The following is a 14,364-nucleotide window of genomic DNA, read 5'->3' as shown; positions in this document are numbered from 1 at the left end:
CGCTGATTTGCTCACAGTGCTTTCTGTTCACCATGACGAAACATCGAAAAAAGGTGCACCACTCTTTAATGGAGTTCTGTTCACGCAGTCTTTCTGAAGATAATGTCATCCCAGGCTTTCTTTGTGTTCGTTTCCTTGCGCCACAACCCCGGCATAAAATTTCGTATCGCCACTAAGCTCAAATTACGGTCTTCCTGCGGCGAAACAAATTTTGCTATTATTTTTATATAAAAGGGAAAGATTCCGGAAAAGTACGATGACCACATAGCATCGCAAATTAAGTACAAGCTAACTCGCAGATGCAAACATTATTTCCTGCCCTTCACTGACAACCACGCCCAATCCCTTAAACTTACTGAGACTCGAAGTCGCACTTCGGAAACGTGTGCACTCCTTAGAGATTATACCGTCCAGTGAGTTGTTTACATTCGTTACGTAAGAATGTTCGACCTGGTACATCCACTTCGGCACTCCGTCCATGTCTCGATCAATGCAGACGATATTGCATTTGTTCATCAGGGATGACGCGTCCCCATGCCCGTGTCAGACTCTCAATATGGCCATACTAATACGATGTTATCTTCGCGCACGAAGTCTAGAGGTGAACACCGAGAAGAGCTATATGGTCCCTTCACGCGCACAATTATTGGGCAACATAGCACTTGCTATATGAATGCAACAATGAAACCGCGGCCCTCAGTCCCCAGCAGCTGCGAAGCAACTGACCACGGCAGCGGTCAGACCTGTGATGCAGCAGAGGGTGCTAAGAATCCCTAGATCCGGACAGGTCGCCATTGGAATCTGAACCTAGCAACGTTTAACGCTAGAACGTTGTCCACTGAGGCAAGTCTAGTAGTGCTACTATAGGAATTAGAGGGCAGTGAATGGAATATGATAGGGCTCAGGGAAGGTGGGATAATAAAAAAAGCATATACAGTGATAGAAAGCGAGCACGTCCTGTGCTACCGGGGCTTAGCGGAGACACGAGAACTACGAGTCGGACTCCTGATTAATAAGGACTTAGGTGGTAAAATCAAGCAATTCTATAGCATTAACGAGAGTGTGGTAAGCCATGTTGTGAAACTTAATAAGAGCTACAAATTGAAGGTCTTACAGGTCTACGCCCCCACATCCAGTCATGATGACCAGGAAGTCGAAAGCTTGTATGGAGACGTGGAATCAGTGACGGGTAAAGTCAACACAATGCACACTATACTGATGGGCGACTACAATGCCAGGGTAGCCAAGAAGCAGGCTGGAGAGAAGTAAGTGGTGGAATATGGTATAGCATGGGAGACTTACTAGTATAGTTTGCAGAACATAATAATATGCGGATAATTAATACCTTCTTCCGCAAGCGGAATAGCCGAAAGTGGACGTGGAGGAGCGCGAATGGCGAGACTAGAAACGAAATAGACTTTATACTCTGCGCAAACCCTGGCATCCAACAAGATGTGGACGTGCTCGGCAAGGTGTGCTGCAGTGATCATAGGATGGTAAAAACTCGAATTAGCCTAGGCTTGAGGAGGTAACGGAAGAAACTGGTACATAAGAAGCCGATCAGTGAGTTAACGGTAAGAGGAATGTAGAGAAATTCCGGATCAAGCTACAGAACAGGTGTTCGGCTTTCACTCAGGAAGAGGACCTTAGTGTTGAAACAACGAACGACAATCTTATGGGCATCATTAAGGAGTTTGCAATAGAAATCGGTGTTAACTCCGTTAGACAGGATACCAGGAAGCTACCGCAGGAGACGCAAGATATGATCAAGAAACGCCAATGTATAGAAGCCTCTTACCCTACAGCTAGAATAGAACTGGAAGAACGTTCCAAGTTTACCAACAAGTGTAACACAGCTGATATAAGGAAGTTTCATATAGATAGAATTGAACATGCTCTCAGGAACGGAGGAAGCCTAAAAAGCCGTAAAGAAGAAACTAGGAATAGGCAAGAATCAGATGCATGCGATGAGAGACAAGGCCGGAAATATCATTACTAACATGGATGAGATAGTTCAAGTGGCTGAGGAGTTCTATAGAGCTTTACACAGCACCAGTGGCACTCATGACGATAACGGAAGGGAGAATAGTCTAAAAGAATTTGAAATCCCACAAGTAACGCCGGAAGAAGTAGAGAGAGCCTTGGGATCTACGCTAAGGAAGAAGGTAGGTGGGTAGGATGAGGTAACAACAGATTTGTTGAAAGATGATGGGCAGATGGTTCTAGAAAAACTGGCGACCCTGTATACGCAATGGCTCATGACTTCGAGCGTACCGAATCTTCGAAGAACTCTAACATGCTCCTAATCCACAAGAAAGGGATGCCAAAGACTTGAACAAATACAGACGGATCAGTTTACTTTCCGTTGCCTACAAGGTATTTACTTAGGTAATTGCATATAGAATCAGGAACACCTTGCCAACCAAAGGATGAGGCAGTATTCCGTAAAGGCTACTCAACAATGACCGTATTGGCACTATCAATCAGGTAATACAGAAATGCGCGAAATATCACCAGCCCTTATGTATAGCTTTATTTGATTATGAGAAAGCGTTTGATTTAGTCGAAACCTCAGCAGTCATGGAGGCATTACGGAATCAGGGTGTAAACGAGTCGTATATAAAAATACTGAAAGATATCCATAGCGACTCCACAGCCACCGTAGTCCTACATAAAGGGAGCAACAAAATCCCAATAAAGAAAGGCGTCAGGCAGGGAGATACGATCTCTCCAATGTTATTCACAGCGTGTTTACAGGACGCATTCAGAGACCTGGATTGGGAAGAAATGGGGATACGAATTAATGGAGAATTCCTTGGTACCTTCCCTACTAGAAAATCCTATTTGATTTCAAACGGGTTTCATCAAATAGGGTTATGGAACGGGACCCCGTTTGATCCTGTTCAGTCCTGACCTGTTTAAATCCCGTTTGTTCCTGTTTAAACCTGACCCGTTTAAATCCTGTTTAAACCTGACCCGTTTAAATCCTGTTTAATCCTGACCCGTTTAAATCCTGTTTAATCCTGACCCGTTTAATCCCGTCCTATCTAACCCAGACCTGTTTGCCCCTGTTCAGACCTATTTTTTGCTACATTCATACCAGGTCCTTTCAGAATGGATTGATGTTGCTTAATATAATTTACTCTTTACACATATTTTGTGCACTTGTGTATTTGCGATCAGCATTGAAGAGAAGTAGATCTGCATTAGGTTCGCAACAAGAAGCCACTTTCATATGTAGGTTTGCCTGGTACATTGCTTGATACGAAGATGAACACAATTTTCGGCATAAATTGATTAGCACTACCAACACTGATGTGATACATTATGAACAAGTTTTGTATGACCCACGAGTACGTTCTCTATGTATGACCTACAAGAAAATGCACCCTGAAGAAGATTGTACCTCCTTTTCATATTTATACTACAAGTATGCAAATGTAATTCTTGCTAGTTTAGAATATGTTCGATTACTTGTACTCGTCTTAATGCAGTGCTTCTTGCTGTAATGGTTTGTACACAAATCCACAGTAAAGTGTAATTTTGGGGTGAAAAATGTCAGGCAAAGTATTGGCATGTACTTGTAAGTGAAAAAGACAAGTATACTTTACGTAGGTATTTCTGTACACCCACTTGAGCTTTCATTAAGCCTGAAGTCCTCCGGCCTAAATAAAAGCATGTCATAAATGTCTCAAGCACTGTTTATTGGACCTTCTAACGGTATTTCGATGCATCCAGTCTGCCGAGAGAAGACCGCTGGAGTGGGTTGCTTGGGTGAGAGCGAGCAGGGCACCTGAAAAAGTAAAGCCAATAATTTATCTTGACTCATGCAACAGGTTAGCACATAGGCAAATTTGCCTATGTTCTCACAGATAAGAAAGGTTCAGCATTCCGGTCATAGAAGATAACGAATACATCTTATTGAAAAATATGTGGTTTCATGCACTGCCTATGTTTCAAGGGAACATGGATTACTGTGGGAGAATAAGCTGTCATAATTAGCAGGCGATTGAAGCAAGTCTTATAGGAAAAAGATGGACACATCGTTTGATTAACAATAATTACTAGTATTGAAGCAACAGAATACAAACATGAAATACCTTTAAAAACAACACCGACAGGTTGAGATAATAAATTATTCAGAAACTAAACCCGTCTGCCAGCAAAATACCGTAGTGTACTGGCTTTGACATTGCGCTGCTCAGACAGAGGGCATGGGATTGAATCCCAGCCACAATGGCTGCATTTAGATGGCAGGGAAATGCCAAAACCCCTATGTAAGGTCTATTGGGTACACGTTAAAGGAGACTAGGGATCCCGCCAACTTGAAGTTATAAAAACCGGGGTAAATTTCGAGATAAGTAAACTCACAAAAGTAGAAGGCCCTGGCCATGCGAAGACCATATAAAGCCTTTTATATGGTATTTGGCCCAGACCTCAGGATACGCATACGTCTGGCACTCAAACGGTAAAGTTTTGGTGCGAAAAAGGAGCGGCGACCGAGCTGTTGTCATACGCGGCGAGGAGGATCTGGCCAGTCTTACAGCCTCGAAGTGATGGCGGCATACGTGATAGCAAAAGATGTGTTATGTTTACTAAACCACAATGGCGACCCTGGAATTCAAATTTTCTGGGGACGTCGCGTCGTTAAAGAACCAATGTCCACTTTCAATATTTCATTTTAATGTGCGAAGTTTGAGAAATAAGTTTGATGAAGTCAGTTTGTATCTGTCTGAGCTGCAACACTGCTTCGATTTGCTTTGTTTTAGTGAAACGTGGTTTACATCAGAGGATGAATGCGCTTCTATTTTTGGATATGACTGCATCTCTGTTTACCGAACGAAAAAACTAGGAGGAGGAATTGCTATTTATGTCCGTTCTGGTTTGTCGTACAGTATAATCCCCGAGCTCAAGATTGTTAACGAATGCTATGAATGTATAGGTCTTCAGTGCATGAACACCTTGATTTCGGTAGTGTACCGCCCGCCATCTGGATTCATGTGCAAGTTTTTAGAATTTACTGAAAAATTATTAGAACTCAGCACCGAACTTAAACTTGAAACAATATTAATGGGCGATTTTAATATAGATGCTTGCCCAGACAACCTAGAATATACGCGTTTTCAGGAAACTTTTGAATCATACGGGTGTTCAAATGTCATCAACGTGCCTACTCGCATCACACCTACAAGCCAGACAACACTTGACCTCTGTGTGACGAGTTTTTCTGCTGAATATGTAAGGGCAGGAGTCTTGATGTGCGATCTTAGTGATCACTTGCCTATATACTGTCTGCTACCTCATAGACAGCCATCCAATATATGCCCTGAAAGCTTAAAAAGAATTTATTCAGAACAAAGTGTTAGGAAATTTGTTGAACTAGTCTCTGGTTATCGGTGGGACGAAGTGACCGCGGAAACTGATGTAAACAAGGCTTACGATGTTTTTATATCTACCTTCGCGTTGTTATACAACAGATCTTTCCCACTTAAGAAATTTAAAAAACACAACAAAGCTAGAAAGCCTTGGATAACTCGTGACCTCTATAACAGGATAAAATGTCGTAACAAGCTCTTCCAAATCTTTTTGAGTAGCAGAAGCGAAGATGACTTTCGGTCTTTCAAATCTGAGCATAACAAATTGAATTCCGATATTAAACGCTCTAAACAAGAACATTACGCGAACAAGTTTTTTGCTATCATGGGAAATTCAAATCTCATGTGGAAAGCGATCAATGAAGTAATTAACAAAGGCGCTATCACAAGAAAAGTTGCATTTCAGCATAGTGAATTGTCAGATACTGAGGTTGCAAATACTTTTAATTCTCATTTTATTGATGCTGGTGCATCCTCACAAAATGATACACGTCTCTTGACGGAATATATATTAAATCGATGTTCTTCTACGCTGTTCTTGGCGCCTACTGAGCAGCACGAGATACAAACAATACTTTTATCGTTGAAAGACAGTTGTGCTTCAGGTGAAGATGATATAAAAGTGAAGCCGTTGAAAGCCGTCAGTGAAATTGTAAGCACGCCTCTTTCACATATCTGTAACTTAATTTTTTCCAACGGTGTGTTTCCAGACAGGATGAAGCTAGCCCGAGTGACAGTCATTCATAAGAGTGGCCCAGTTAACGACATGAATAACTACAGGCCAATATCCGTTCTTTCTGTCTTCGCGAAAATTGCTGAGCATGTAATTAATAGAAGACTGTGAGTTTCTAAACACGTATAACATAATAGCTCAGGAGCAATATGGTTTCTGTAAGGCTAAATCTTCAGAAACCGCTTTACTTGAAATAAAGGAACAAATCCTTGACAACATAGAAAACCGAATGTTAACTCTAGGTATCTTTCTAGATTTTAGGAAGGCCTTCGATTGCGTGCAACACGATGTCCTTTTGAAAAAGCTACCTTTTTATGGAATTCGTGGTGTCGCATTATCCTTAATAAAAAGCTATCTGACCTCTAGAACACAGTACACAACAATAAATGGAGTTAGTTCCGAAATTCAGCACATTAAGTACGGCGTGCCGCAAGGATCCGTCTTGGGGCCTGTTTTATTTTTACTCTATATTAATGATATTGTCAATATTCAAGGCTGTTCCAATATTATATTATACGCGGATGATACTAACGTGTTCTTCTCAGGAAGGGAAATAGGAAATCTTTTTGAGCGAGCTAACATCTGGTTACAGCAACTAAGCTTGTGGCTAAATGCGAATAAACTCCAATTAAACATAACTAAAACTAAGTATCTAGTGTTTAAATCAAAAGGAACAATAATCCACCCTCAGATAACACTCCAGTTTCAGAAGGTCAACCTCGAACAGGCAACAACAGCCAGATTTTTAGGAGTTATATTCCATGAAAATATGTCCTGGTCACCGCACGTAGACGTTCTTAGAAAAAATATCGCTCGTGCTGTCGGTGTGCTAAATAGGTTGCGATATTTGCTACCGATAAATGTGAAGCGCAATATTTACAACGCGCTTATACATTCTCGATTAACGTATTGTTTGCTAGTTTGGTCAACCACTACACAAACTAACTTAAAATCAATTCAAGCACTCCAAAACCGCGCACTGCGCGCGATAGGTAACTTAGAACGTACTGATACCACTAAACTATACTATAACAAATATAAAATATTAACAGCATCAAAACTTCACACTTACAAATTATTCCTCGAAATTTCACGGCAATTCTGGGAAGACAAATGTTCCTTCCAAAGTAAATATCATGGCAGAACGACAAACTATAACCTCAGAAAAACTCTGATAGGAAAACCACGTTGCAGAACGAAATACGGAGATCTAACCTAACCTAACCTTCCAAACGACTACCCCTTGGTATTGGACCTGCTAAATTCTGGAATTTCAAAGCAAAGCTTTAAGAAAACGGTAAAAGAATTGTTACTATCCGAAGACTAATAGAAAGGTTGAACTACACGTATAGAAAATTTTGTTCATGTTTCTTGTTGTTGTTTTTAGAAAACTGTGTAAACTTTAACCTTTCAGCTACAGGTATGGAAAATTTCGTACATACTTTTTTTTTCCCTGTCGTTGTTGTGCTTCAATTGATTAGAAAACTATATAAACTTTAACCTTTTTTTTTCTTTCTTCTTACGCGAATTGTGTACTCAAGTGTTGAAAATGTGTACTACTTTAATTTCATGTGTGACCTCCTGAAAGCCTGCCACTGTCATGTTGCTGCCAATGTACGGGTGGCACGGCCTAGTCAGGCAAATGTTTTGCCTTTAGCCGTGTCCCCTAAGACAATCTGTTCATTGTCTTAAATAAATCAATAAAGAAAGAAAGAAAGGTAGGTGCCAGCAGCCGCTAAATTTCTTGCAAAAGCGAAATATAGCAGAAGCGGTATTTTTCCGTAGATCACTTTTGCAAGGTATTTTACAATTTGACACCCGACATGTTGGGTATCTACAGGCAACAGCAATTCTGGCACAGATCATAGCAAACACTGTTGCACCTAGGTATACATAGACACATAGGTATAGGTACAGTCGCCGACTGATTTTCCGGACATGAGTACTCGGTCTGCTTCACGGCACCGCCATTCTCCCCATGGACCATAATATATAACAACTTCCGAAAATTCGGACGCCTTGCAACCTCTCGTCTGATTTTTCGGACACTCCTTGAGCCAACTTGATCGAGAGCACCATGCACCGACTCTCACCGTGGCATGGTTCTACTTGCTGAACGCCATTTTTGTTTTGAACGAAGCCTCTTGGTGCCCCACGAAGTGGCGCTACTACAAATCCCTGCTCATCATCATCGTTTCTGCCTGGTTTGTAGCTATAGCAGTTCTGGTCTCAGCTTAGTATGCGATGCCAAGACAATCCAGCAGCTGATTTGTTTGTTTCTTCGTGCACGACGCTGCAAGTAGGCCAGGTTTTTTGTTTGTGCAACTGATGTCGGCGTGACGATGTTTGACGAAGCAAGATGGGCCAATTCATTTCACTAATATTTAGAATAGCTACCTGTAAGCACCACCTACCTTTCAACAACATTTGCAAAGCAAAAAACCTCATCCTGAAAATCTGCACACGAAGACATCGGTAGCATCATCAGCGTGGGGGCTCAAGATAATTCGGCAAGCCAAGAAATTACTGACAGCACGAGTGCAATCATGCCAACAGGAAATCTGTGGCTGAATAATGCACCTTCTACCACTTGGCAGACAGTGCATTTTCGCAACGCCCTAACTACGGCAGATCATTGTTAAGGAGTTCCCGAATGCACAACTCTATGCCATTTTCCCGCTGACTCTAGGGAAGCACCTCTGCACAGTTGCAAGAAAAAAAGCTAGATGCCCCAAGAGAAATGAGCCCACTCAAGCCATGGAAGTTATGTTTACCTTGTCTTCCTACAACTACTCTAAACCTAGGACTGCTGTTTTGCACAAGGGAACAAACGTCAACATTGGTGCCTCGCCCAACACAAGTGGTCTGCGCCGTAGAAGGTGCCATCAGTCAGCCCACAGATGAGGCCCACACCAGTGCTGTCAGTGTGCTGTACAAATTGCAGAAGCACAGCCTACAAGCTTGTCTGCCTTAGTGTGATCGCAATAATGAACGAAAACCAACGAATCAAGTTTGTTTCGTGCTGAGAACAGTTGCCTCATGCTGGATTTTCCTACAATTCTTTCTAAGCACAGATAATGCTTCGTTTGTTGTGTAGGCATGTAAATAATGAAAAGGCCTGCATCACTATCTCTGAAAAAAATAATGTAAGAAAGCACGTACAGTACACAGGTGAAGTGTCTATCACATACCATTTCGTGCAGTAGAGGCTACATCGGATAAACCGGCAAATGTATAAATGACTGGCAGCGTGACCAAGCAAACTTGATGTGTGGGTCAGTTAGCAGTGGTAGTGCACTACTCTCGGTGCACATGCACCTATGTTTAAAAGCTGCTTGATCGTGACAAAATAAAAAGACAAAAGCGCTGGAGAGATATCTGAAACTTTTCTTATATGTATGACGAGGAACCTAGCACTAGCTCCCCATGCAGAGAATTACTAGACAGTGAGACTGCTTCTTATCATTGTAAAACAAATGTCACACTCACCATGTGATGCATCCTTTTCGTTTCTGTGCGAACAATATGTATTCAGATCTATTCTTCCCCTTTCACCTTTTGCACAATATTACTGTGCGAGCTATAATACTGAACTGTTAGTAGCACTCTGTCCTGTTGCCTCCTTTCTTTCCTTGTGAATTGTGTGCTAAATACGGCTTTTTTTGGTGAAAGAGTGCTAGTTTAACGCATAAACTAGCGCCGTGGCACTTTGCAATGAAGGACTGTTATAATTCTCTAAAAATATGTCCATGCAGAACAGTGTCAAAAGAACACCTTAAAGAAAGAACATGAGTGTATCTATCATAAAGACCAATCCTTGTCTTTTTTCCTTAACATAATTTTCAATACCGATATTGAAGTACAAGCTCACCATATTATATCACCTTGTCAATGAAGCAAGGCACAATGGCGCCCAACTGTCACGGGACCAACTTGGATGTGGAGATCAGCGCAGATCAGCAACATAGCATGGTCTGCTTACACTTCTTCTCCAGGTCCAGCCATACCTATAGCAGCTATAAAACAAGTGAGCTTAGAATAACAAGCGAAACAATATAAAAAGTGGCAGTGAACAAAGCAACTTTCGGTAGGCATAAATAGGATCGCATTGCTGGCATTATGCACATAAGTAACTTCATTTTGAGCAACAAAGCATCCAATTTAAGAAACATTATATGTATGAGCTATCTATGTGAGAAAGATTAATCGAACGCCCTCTATTTGCTACACACCTCCCCTTATGCATGGATGTCTCCCTGACTGAGTGAGCTGGGCTGATCCCAGGTATAGTGTAAGTAAAGGGTGTCACTTGGTGGGCCAATCTCGATACCATTGCATGACTTGTACAATAATTTTAATGTGTATAGTAATGCTGGCCATCCTGCAGGCACTGCAACATTATAGCACCCATAAGGCTAATGGTATTACCTGATAAGGTTAACTAATAAGTGTCCCCAGAAGCATAACTCGGCATGTATACTCGGAGGCCATCATTATAAGAGAAGCAATAGCAGAGGCGAAGCTCTATCCTGTGCCATATGCAAAATGGCCGAGCACGCCCAGCTTTTGGTTACATTCTCACTTGTGACCACTGCAACAGGCTGACTGACATGCGTAACCAGCAGTTTGTAGGACCACATTTTCATAACCTGCATTTTTTTTACATCTGAAGAGATCAGCCTCAAGCTCCATGCTGCGCTGCACTCGAGAAGCATTATAAACTGGCAACATTTAAATGCTATGCTGCATGGTTTGTTGCATGCTTTAGGAATTTACTTATTTATTGTACACATAGCTCATAGTCTCCAGTTGGAGTATTGCATGAGGTGGCAAGAAAACAAATTCTGAACTAACAAGGAGAACATTCAACAAAACAAGTCAGACCAAAGAAAAAAAATAACATACTCTCATAATGGGACTATGTATCTGGCAGCTAGCTTATAAAAAAGACAATTAGGAATGTTTTACTACTGGTAGCGCTTTAGGGGATGGAATGTAGAATTCCAAGCATCATACACTTTTAAGCCACCTTTCGTGGTTTTTTGTTTTGAAGTCCTATTCTCTGTACTATTATAGAAATGAATAGCCCCTCCAAAATAAAACAAAGAAAACATGTAATGCACAACAGTGAATACTTAGAAAAATGTAATTAAGAACATGGAGTCTATGTGGGCACAGATGTTAGATGTCTACATGAAAGCATAATAATAAAGGTGGGCAGAGCATTTATGCTATTGTCGGGCAACCTGCTGCAAGACATACAGGTAAAAGGATATGCATGCCTCACAACACAGTCCCTAAAAATATATGTCACAATACAGTGAGTAGGTATATCATGCTTATCTACAATAGCTCCTAATTATATTTATTTCAGAGGGGGCTACCTATGATCCTTGATCAAACTGAAGGTGGGCCAAATTCTAAATATACGATTCAAGTAGACAGAAAAGGGACGTTATGAATATGGCATCTACAGCAAAAGTGTTGTACATTATTGTTGTACATTATGTCATACCTGCCAACCTGTGAACATAATATTTTGTAAAAATGCTGCAGACACTAAATTCTTTGTTGGGGACATAACACACATTATTTTAAAGCTTGCTCTCAGCACCCCCATTGTTGCATACACACACACATTATTAATAAAGGGAAAATCGCACATCCACCCACTCGTAGCAATTGCTACAAAAGAAACCCGTACGGATTCCTCGAAAGGAAAGCCTCATAGTTGAAAAAAATAAACCGTCCAGGTCCGGGACTCAAACCCGGGACCACCGTCTTTCCGGGACAGCCGCTTTACAATCTAAGATAACCAGGCGGCTAGCAGATGGCCGGGCGAATTCGACTTTGTCGACAACATGAAGCAAAGGCAAGGGTGTGACGTAATAGTTCTGCGGAAACGCGCAAGGTGTAGAGAGGTAATTAATAAAGGGGAAAAAAATATTACGTCAAACCCTTGCCTTTGCTTCGTGTTGTCAACTAATTCGACTTCGCCCTGCCATGTGCTAGCCACCTGGTTATCTCAGATGGTACAGTGGCTGCCTCGGAAAGGTGGTAGTCCCGGGTTCGAGTCCCGGACCAGGACGAATTTTTCTTCAACTGTGCGGCTTTCCTTTTGAGGAACACATACGGGTTTCCTTTGTAGCAAATGCTACGATGCCTGATTTTCCCTTTAATAATTACTTCTCTCCACCTCGTGTGTTTGCGCAGAACTATTACGTCACACACACATTATCAACCATTATTTAACTTGTCGTGCAGCACAAAAAGCAGCAGCGAACTTGAAACCTGTAACTGACAACTTTGTTTTTTCTTTAGATTACAGAGCTTTTACAGCGTGTTTGCTGCTGCCGCTTTACGCTGCTTCATGAATTTATCTGACCAAACTTCCCTAAAGCAAGTGCCCCTCTGATGTTCTCGTTAGAGATATTGCATCGCTAATAATAAACCATTACAAGTACCATTACAATTAATTTTTACGTGCATTTTAACAATGTCATGCCCTTAATCTCTCAACAGCTTTAAAATATCTTAACCAACACAACTTCATTGTCTTTCTAAAGTGACATCCATAAAATTGTAAAATGAGCCCACATTTGTAAACCCACGGAAAATTCAGGAGAGTTTCCAAACATGGATGATACCAACAAAATCTACAGCTCGTGTAAGTGGCAGCAACTGCTTTGCACACACCTTGTCACAGCATGCACATCAGGTACTTTGCCGTGCTGTTGAGGCTGCAGAAGTGCCGCAGGTGCATATCTGGAGGTGCCTCTGGTTCACAAAATCTTGCCATCCCTAAACAATAATAAATGCTTAATTTATTGTAATCTCTGCTGAAACTGCAAACTTGTGATATAAAAAGATCACGTCATATTTTGAAAAAAGCCTCATACAACCAGTTACATGAAGCTGCAACTGGTTGTGCAAATATCTGACCGTAACATCACAGGCGGTTAAATAACACGTAAATCGTACTGTAGCAAACATGAATCTACTATGAAAAGGTTCACACAAACGTACAGCTGTATAACGTGAAATGTGAATTGTACTATCAAAAAATTCCTTAGGACATGAAAAGCGTTCCAAAACCTAATTTGTTTATGCGGCGCAACAAAGCACTGCTCCCAAAGGACGATGCGCTCAAAATTTCAACAGACCACCTCTTTTTCTGGAGAGACAATACAGAAAAGAGAAAGATTTTTCGATTAAAAAGAAACATTGCTTTTGTAATTTCGGCTTCTCTGCAAGATCGGAACCCTTTACAAGTACACGAAAACACACAGGACACTAATACACGTCATCTGACGACACTCTATAAACAGACGAATTTCCATACAAGCTGAAAATCTGGCCATGCGTCGACGAAGAAATCGGGTGCTATCTCGCGCAGCTGTTAGCTGTGAAGACGACACATCGACGTACTACTTCTGGAAATGCCTATACCATTTCTCAATGAAAAATTATGTACACAAGCAGTAACTTTCTTTGCTTGAATTTTTGTGCCCATTTAGATCAAAGAACCACCCGCGCTAGCGTGCTTCATAGGTGAAAGTAAATAAACCACAGATAGAGCTGTTGGTAACATGAATACGTTTTAGGGCAATTTCCATGGAACTTTTTGCTAAATGTGCACTGCGACATGAAGAACAACCATTTGAAAAGCACATTTATAATTCTTGCTGCTTTACTCATTCGGATTCGGTTGTTGTACGGATCTTGCGATACGTACAAGAACGCACACTTCACGAACCATAGACAGGAAGAATGCGCGCAAGCGCCGGACTTACCTTTCTAGGCGTACTCGGAAAACGCTCCTTTTAGCGTCACAGGTGCCGCGGCATCGACTGCACCAACGGTCCTTCCGGCGCACACACTGTTGAATTGCGGATCAACTACAGGACGTAAGAGCACAATTTTCACCAAATTCTTCCGTACAGTGTGACACGATGCGAGAGTGCCAGAGGAGGAGATCCTTTTCGTGAGCCCGGAACAAAGAAAGTGGCGAAGGCTCATACCTTCGACATCGGCGCACCACACGAAGGATACTGCGAGCTACATTACGCGGTCCCAGGGGTTTTGTGATTCTCAATGAATACAAAATGCACCACAATTACTCTCGGCACAGCGTACACACGATTAAACAGCTGCATCGGACGGCGTCAATGCAGCGCGCACTCACATGTAGCTAAGGCTGAAGACGGCAAAATAATATCACCTGTAACTTTACCGGCGCTACCTGTGCTGCCATCT

At 41.7% G+C, this 14,364-nt stretch overlaps 1 long non-coding RNA gene across 1 annotated transcript; it reads right to left on the bottom strand.

Annotated features, from left to right (window-relative positions):
* Positions 1-3,683: 3,683 nt before the first annotated feature.
* LOC135912612 (uncharacterized) lies at positions 3,684-14,297 on the bottom strand. Its single transcript, XR_011511573.1, has 4 exons — positions 13,902-14,297; positions 12,805-12,909; positions 9,980-10,124; positions 3,684-3,793 (listed from the first exon to the last, which is right to left on the bottom strand). It is a non-coding gene; the product is annotated as an uncharacterized lncRNA (long non-coding RNA).
* Positions 14,298-14,364: the final 67 nt, after the last annotated feature.

This window comes from Dermacentor albipictus, chromosome 1 (assembly GCF_038994185.2).
Source record: "Dermacentor albipictus isolate Rhodes 1998 colony chromosome 1, USDA_Dalb.pri_finalv2, whole genome shotgun sequence".
NCBI lineage: Eukaryota > Metazoa > Arthropoda > Arachnida > Ixodida > Ixodidae > Dermacentor > Dermacentor albipictus.
This window is presented reverse-complemented; position numbering and strand designations above follow the sequence as displayed.